The sequence below is a fragment of the Oratosquilla oratoria genome, chromosome 34, assembly GCF_046742065.1.
Source record: "Oratosquilla oratoria isolate Oo_2021 chromosome 34, ASM4674206v1, whole genome shotgun sequence".
Taxonomy (NCBI): domain Eukaryota; kingdom Metazoa; phylum Arthropoda; class Malacostraca; order Stomatopoda; family Squillidae; genus Oratosquilla; species Oratosquilla oratoria.
Genome location: NC_134810.1, coordinates 49,202,493 through 49,210,144, shown reverse-complemented (window position 1 = coordinate 49,210,144; position 7,652 = coordinate 49,202,493).

Here is a 7,652-nt window from a genome sequence, read left to right as displayed (position 1 = left end):
AGTTAGTTGTTGTTAAGTTAGTTAAGTTAGGTTAAGTTAGTTAGTTAAGTTAAGTTAAGTTAGTTAAGTTAGTTAAGTTAGTTAGTTAGTAAGTCCGTTAAGTTAGTTAGTTAGTTAGTTAAGTTAAGTTAAGTTAGTTGTTTAAGTTTGTTAGTTAGTTAAGTTATGTTAAGTTACGTTAAGTTAAGTTAGTTAGTAGTTCCGTTAGTTAGTAGTTAGTTAGTTAAGTTAAGTTAGTTGTTAGTTCCGTTAAGTTAGTTAGTTAAGTTAAGTTAAGTTAAGTTAGTTAGTAGTTAGTTCCGTTAGTTAGTTGTTAGTTAAGTTAAGTTAAGTTAGGTTAGTTAGTTAAGTTAAGTTAGTAGTTAGTTCCGTTAGTTAAGTTTAAGTTAGTTAAGTTAAGTTAAGTTAAGCCGTTAGTTAAGTTAAGTTAAGTTAAGTTAAGTTAAGTTCCGTTACGTTAAGTTAAGTTAAGTTACGTTAAGTTAAGTTAGTTACGTTAGTTAAGTTAGTTAGGTTAGTTAAGTTAGTTAAGTTAAGTTAAGTTAAGTTCGTTAAGTTAGTTTTAGTTAAGTTAGTTAAGTTTAAGTAGTTAAGTTAAGTTAAGTAAGTTAAGTTAAGTTAAGTTAGTTAAGTTACGTTAAGTAAGTCCGTTAAGTTCCGTACGTTAGTTAAGTTAAGTTAAGTTAAGTTAAGTTAGTTAAGTTAAGTTAAAAAGTAGTCCGTTAAGTTCCGTTACGTTAGTTAAGTTAAGTTAAGTTACGTTAAGTTAGTTAAGTTTAAGTTAAGTTAAGTTAAGTTACGTTAAGTCCGTAGTTAAGTTTTTACGTAAGTTAGTAGTTAGTTAAGTTAGTTAGTTCAGTTAAGTTCCGTTAAGTTCGTTAGTTAGTTAAGTTAAGTTAGTTAAGTTAAGTTAGTTACGTTAAGTTAGTTTAGTTAAGTTAAGTTAGTTAAGTTAAGTTTAAGTAAGTTAAGTTAAGTTAAGTTAAGTTAGTTAAGTTAAGTTACGTTAGTTAAGTTAAGTTAGTTAAACGTTAGTTAGTAGTTAAGTTAGTTACGTTAAGTTAAGTTAAGTTAAGTTGTTCCGTTAGTTAAGTTAAGTTAAGTTAAGTTAAGTTAAGTTAAGTTAGTTAAGTGTTAGTTAAGTTAGTTAAGTTAAGTTAAGTTAAGTAAGTTAGTTAGTTCCGTTAGTTATAAGTTAAGTTAGTTCCGTTAGTTAAGTAAGTTAAGTTAAGTTAGTTAAGTTAAGTTATGTTTAAGTTAAATTAAGTTAAGTTAAGTTAAGTTAAGTCCTAGTTAGTTAGTTATTACGTTAGTTAAGTTAGTTTAAGTTAAGTAAGTTAGTTAAGTTAAGTTAGTTAGTTAAAGTAAGTTAAGTTAAGTTAAGTTAAGTTAAGTTAGTTATGTAAAGTTCCTTTCTAGTTCTACCGTTAAGTTCAGTTAAGTTAAGTTAGTTAAGTTAACCTAAGTTAGTTAAGTTTAAGTTAAGTTAAGTTAAGTTTTTAAGTTAAGTTAAAAAGTACTACCGTTAGTTAGTTAGTTAAGTTAAGTTAGTTCCTTAGTTCCTTAAGTTAGTTAAGTTAAGTTAAGTTAGTTATAGTTACGGTAGTACCTTAAGTTATTAGTATACTATTTAGTTAAGTTTAAGTCGTTAATTAATGTTAGTAGTTACTTAGTTCCGTTAAGTCGTTAACGTACCTAAGTAAGTCCTTATAACTAAGTTAAGTTAGTTAAGTTAACTAGTAAGTAAGTAGTTAAGTTAAGTTAAGTTAGTTAAGTTAAGTTAACTAGTAATAGTTAAGTTAAGTTAAGTTAAGTACTAGTTCGTTAAGTAGTTCCTAAGCCGTAAGTTAAGTTACTAAGTTAAACCTAAGTTAAGTAAGTTTTAAGTTAAGTTCCTAAGTTAAGTTAAGTTAAGTTAAGTTCAGTTAAGTTAAGTTAAGTTACGTTAGTTAGTTACGTTTAAGTTAAGTTAAGTTACGTAAGTTAAGTTAAGTTAGTTAATTTAACGTTAAGGTTAGTTAGTTAAGTTAAGTTTAGTTAAGTTAAGTTAAGTTAGTTAAGTTAGTTAGTGTTAGTTACGTAGTTAAGTTAAGTTTAAGTTCCTAAGTCCGTTAACGTTAGTTAAGTTAAGTTAAGTTAGTTAAGCCGTTAAGTTAAGTAAGTTAAGTTAACAGTTAAGTTAAGTTACCGTTAAGTAAGTTCCGTTGTAAGTTAAGTTTTAACTTTAGTTGTACTTTCCGTTAGTTAAGTTACTAGTTAGTACCTAGTAGTTACCTAACAGTTCCTAGTAAGTTAAAGTTCCTTACGTTCATAAGTACCTAGTTAGTTCCGTTATAAGTAAAGTTAGTTAAGTTGTTAAGTTCCTATTTAAGTTAAGTTTAACTAAGTTAAGTTAAGTTAAGTTTAAGTTAGTTAAGTAAGGTAAGTTCCTAAGTCCTAAGTAAGTGTTAGTTCGTTGTTTAAGTTAAGTATAATACCTAAGTAACTAAGTTAAGTTAGTTAAGTTTAGTTAAGTAAACCTACGTTCCGTTAGTTAAGTTAGTTAAGTTATTAAGTTATAGTTAAGTTAGTTCCGTTAGTTAGTAAGTTTAACCGTACCTTATACAGTTAGTACGTTAAGTTCAGTTAAGTTAGTAAGTTAAGTTAAGTTAGTTAAGTTAAGTTAACGTTAAGTAACCTAACCGTTAGTTATAAGTTAGTTAACCTAAGTTAAGTAAGTTCCTAATAGTTAAGTAAGTAAGTCCGTTAAGTTAACGTTAAGTTAAGAAAGTAACCTACTAAGTTAAGCTTATAAGTTAAGTCCTAAGTATTAAGCCTAGTTAACCTAACCTAAGTAACCTAAGTTAAGTTAGTTTACAAAGTAACCTATAACCTAAAGTTAAGTTAAGTTAGTAATTAACCTAACTAACTAAGTTAGTTAACCTAACCTAACCTAACCTAACCTAAGTTAAGTCAGTTCCTAATAAGATCCTAACTAAGTTTTTCAGTTTTAAGTACGTAACTAACCTAAGTTAAGTTAAACCGTTAGTTAACTAACCTAAAAGAAAGTAAGTACGTTAAGTTAAGTTAAGTTAAGTAAGTAAGCCAGTTAACTATAAGTTAATAAGTTAACCTAACCTAACTAAGTTAAGTTTAAGTTAAGTAACCTTACTAACCTAAGTTTAGTTAACCTAACCTAATTAAGTTAACCTAACCTATAACCTAAGTTAAGTTACTAGTAACCTTAACCTAAGTTTAACCTAACCTAAGTCCCTTAAGTAACCTAAGTTAACTAACCTAAGTTACCTAAGTAACCTAACCTAACCTAGTTAAACTACTACTAACTAACCTAACCTAACTCCTACTAACCTAACTAACCTAACCTAACCTAAGTTAAGTTAACCTAAGTTAACCTACAGTTAAGAAACCTACCTTAACGTACGAGTTACGAAACTAAGTTAACTAAAGTTAATAAACTAAGTAACCTAACCTAACCTAAGTTCCTAACCTAAGTTAACCTTAACCTAACCTAACCTAACCTACCTAATAACTAGTTACCTAACCTAACCTAACCTAACCTAACTAACCTAAGTATAATAACCTAACAACCTAACCTAAGTTTAACCTTAACTTAACCTAACCTTACCTAACCTAACCTAACCAAACCTAACCTAATATAAACTATAACCTAACTAACCTAACCTAACCTAACCTATCATATCCTAACCTAACCTAACCTAACCTAACCTAACCTAACCTAACCTAACCTAACCTAACTACCTACCTAATAACCAACCTATAACCTAACCTAACCTAACCATAACTAACCTTAACCTAACCTCACCTAACCTAACCTAACCTAAACTAATAACCTAACCTAACCTACAACCTAACTAACCTAACCTAAACCTAACCAGTAAGTACCTAACCTAATAACCTAACCTAACCTAACTAATACTAACTAAACTAACTAATAACCTAAACTAACCTAACGTAACTAACCTTTAACGTTAACCTAACTAACCTAACCTAACCTACAAACTAACCTTTTAACCTAACTAACCTAAGTTAAACCTAACTATAACAATAACCTTAATACCTAACCTAATAACCTAACCTAACCTAACTAACCTAACCTAACCTACCTACCTACCTAACCTACCAAACCTACCACCTACCTAACCTAACCTACCCTAACCTAACCTAACCTTACCTATAACGTTACCAGTTAACCTAACCTAACCTAACCTAATAACCTAACCTAACCTAATAACCTAACCTAACCAAACTAACCTAACCTAACCTAACCTAACCTAACCTAACCTAACCTAACCTAACCTACCTAACCTACAACCTACTACCTAATAACCTAACCTAACCTAATAACCTACCTAAACCTAACCTAACTAACTAACCTAACCTAACTAACTAACCTAACCTAACCTAACCTAACTAACCTATAACCTAAACTAACCTAACCTATAACCTAACCTAACTACCTAACTAACCTAACCTAACTAACTTACCTAACCTACCTACCTTACCTAACCTAACCTAACAAACTAAACCTAACAAACTTACCTAACCTAATAAACTAACATAACCTAACCTACCTAACCTAACCTAACCTAACCTAACCTAACTACCTATAACCTAACCTATCATAAACCGAACCTAACCTAACCTAACTAACTAACTAACCTACCTAACCTAACCTAACCTAACCTAACTACCTAACCTAACCTAACCTACCTAACCTTAACCTAACCTAACCTAACCTAACCTTCCTAACCTAACCTAACCTAACCTAACCTAAACACCTAATTAACCTAACTAACCTAACCTAACCTAACCTAACTAACCTAACCTAACCTAACCTACCTAACCTAACCTACCTAAGTAACCTAACCTTACCTCACCTAACCAAACCTAACCTACCTAACCTATAACTACCTACCTAACGTTAACTAACCTACCTTAACCTAACCTAACCTAACCTAACTAACCAACCTAACCTAACCTAACCTTAACCTAACTAACCTATAACCTACCTAACTATACCTAACCTAATACCTAACTAACCTAACTACCTAACCACCTAAAAAACTAAAATAACCTAACTAACTAACCTAACCTTAACCTAACTAACTAACCTACTAACCTAACCAAACTACTTACTATAACCTAACCTAACCTAACTAACTAACCTAACCTAACCTAACCTAACCTACTACCTAACCTACCTACCTAACCTAACCTAACCTAACCTAACCACCTAACCAAACCTAACCTAACTAACCTACTAACCTAACCTAACTAACCTAACCTTAACTAAATACTAACCTAACCTACCTAACCTAACCTAACCTTAACCTTAACCTAACCTAACCTAACTAACCTACCTAACCTACCTAACCTAACCTAACCTAAACCTTCCCTACCTACCTAAACCTAACCTAACCTAACCTAACCTAACCTAACCTAACCTAACCTAACAAACCTAACCTAACCTAACCTACTTAACCTAACCTATAACCTAACTTTAACCTACCTAACTACCTAACTAACCTAACTACCTAACCTAACTAACCTAACTAACCTAACCTAACCTAACCTAACCTAAACTAACCTAACCTACCTAACTAACCTAACCTAACCTAACTATACCTAACCTAACCTAACTCTACCTAACCTAACCAAACCTAACCTAACTAAAACTAACCTAACTATACCTAACCTAACTTAACCTAACCTAACCTACCTAACCTAACCCAACCTAACCTATAACCTAACTAACCTAACCTAACCTAACCTAACTACCTAACCAAAACCTAACCTAACCTAACCTAACCTAACCAAACCTAACCTAACCTAACCTAACCTAACCTAACCTAACCTAACCTAACCTACCTAACCTAACCTAACCTAACCTAACCTAACCTAACCTAACCTAACCTAAACTAAACAAACCAAACCAAACCTAAACTAACCAAACCTAACAAAAACTAAACTAACCTAACCTAACCTAACATAAACTAACCTAACCTAACCTAACCTAACTTAAACTCCCTAACATAACCTAACCTATCCTAACCTCCCTAACCTAATCTAACCTACCTAACTTAACCTAACCTACCTAACCTAACCTCCCTAACCTAGCCTAACCTATCTTACCTAACCTCCCCAACCTAACCTAACCTAACCTAATCTAACCTAACCTAACCTAACCTAACCTAACCTAACCTAACCTAACCTAACCAATACCTAACCTTACCATAACCTAACCTAACCTAACCTAACCTAACCTAACCAAACCTAACCTAACCTAACCTAACCGAACCAAACCTAACCTACCTAACTAACCTAACCTAACCTACCTACCTACCTACCTAACCTAACCTAACCTAATCTAACCTAACCTAACCTAACCTAACCTAACCTAACCTAACCTAACCTCCCTAACTTAGCCTAACCTAATCTAACCTCCCTTACCTAACCTAACCTCCCTAACCTAACCTAACCTAACCTTCTTAACCTAACCTAACCTACCTAACCTAACCTAACCTAACCTAACTACTAACCTAACCTAACAAACCTAACCTATAACCTAACCTTACCTAACCTAACCTAACCTAACCTACCTAACCTAACCTAACCTAACCTAACCTAACCTAACCTAACCTAACCTAACCTAACCTAACCTAACCCGACTAACCTAACTAACCTAACCTAACCTAACCTAACCCAACTAACCTACCTAACCTAACCTAACTAGGCTAACCTAATTAACCTAACCTAACCTACCCAACCTCACCTAACTTACCTAACCTAACTAACCTAACCTAACCTAACCTAACCTAACCTAACCTAACCTAACCTAACCTACCTAACCTAACCTAACCTAACCTAACCTAACCTAACCTAACCTAACTAACCTAACCTAACCTAACCTAACCTAACCTAACCTAACCTAATCTAACCTAACCTGACCTACCTAACCTGACCTACCTAACCTAACCTAACTACCTAACCTAACCTAACCTAACCTGACCTACCCTAACCAAACCTAACCTAACCTAATCTAACCTAACCTAACCTAACCTAACCTAACCTAACCTAACCTAACCTAACCTAACCTAACCTAACCTAACCTAACCTAACCTACCTAACCTAACCTAACCTAACCTAACCTACCTAACCTACCTAACCTAACCTAAACTAACCTAACCTAAACTAACCTAACCTTAACTAACCTAACCTAACCTAACCTAACCTAACCTAACCTAACCTAACCTAACCTAACCTAACCTAACCTAACCTAACCTAACCTAACCTAACCTAACCTAACCTAACCTAAACTAAACTAAACTAACCTAAACTAAACTAACCTAACCTAACCTAACCTAACCTAACCTAACCTAACCTAACCTAACCTAACCTAACCTAACCTAACCTAACCTAACCTAACCTAACCTAACCTAACCTAACCTAACCTAACCTAACCTAACCTAACCTAACCTAACCTAACCTAACCTAACCTAACCTAACCTAACCTAACCTAACCTAACCTAACCTAACCTAACTAACCTAACCTAACCTAACCTAACCTAACCTAACCTAACCTAACCTAACCTAACCTAACCTAACCTACCTAACCTAACCTAACTAACCTA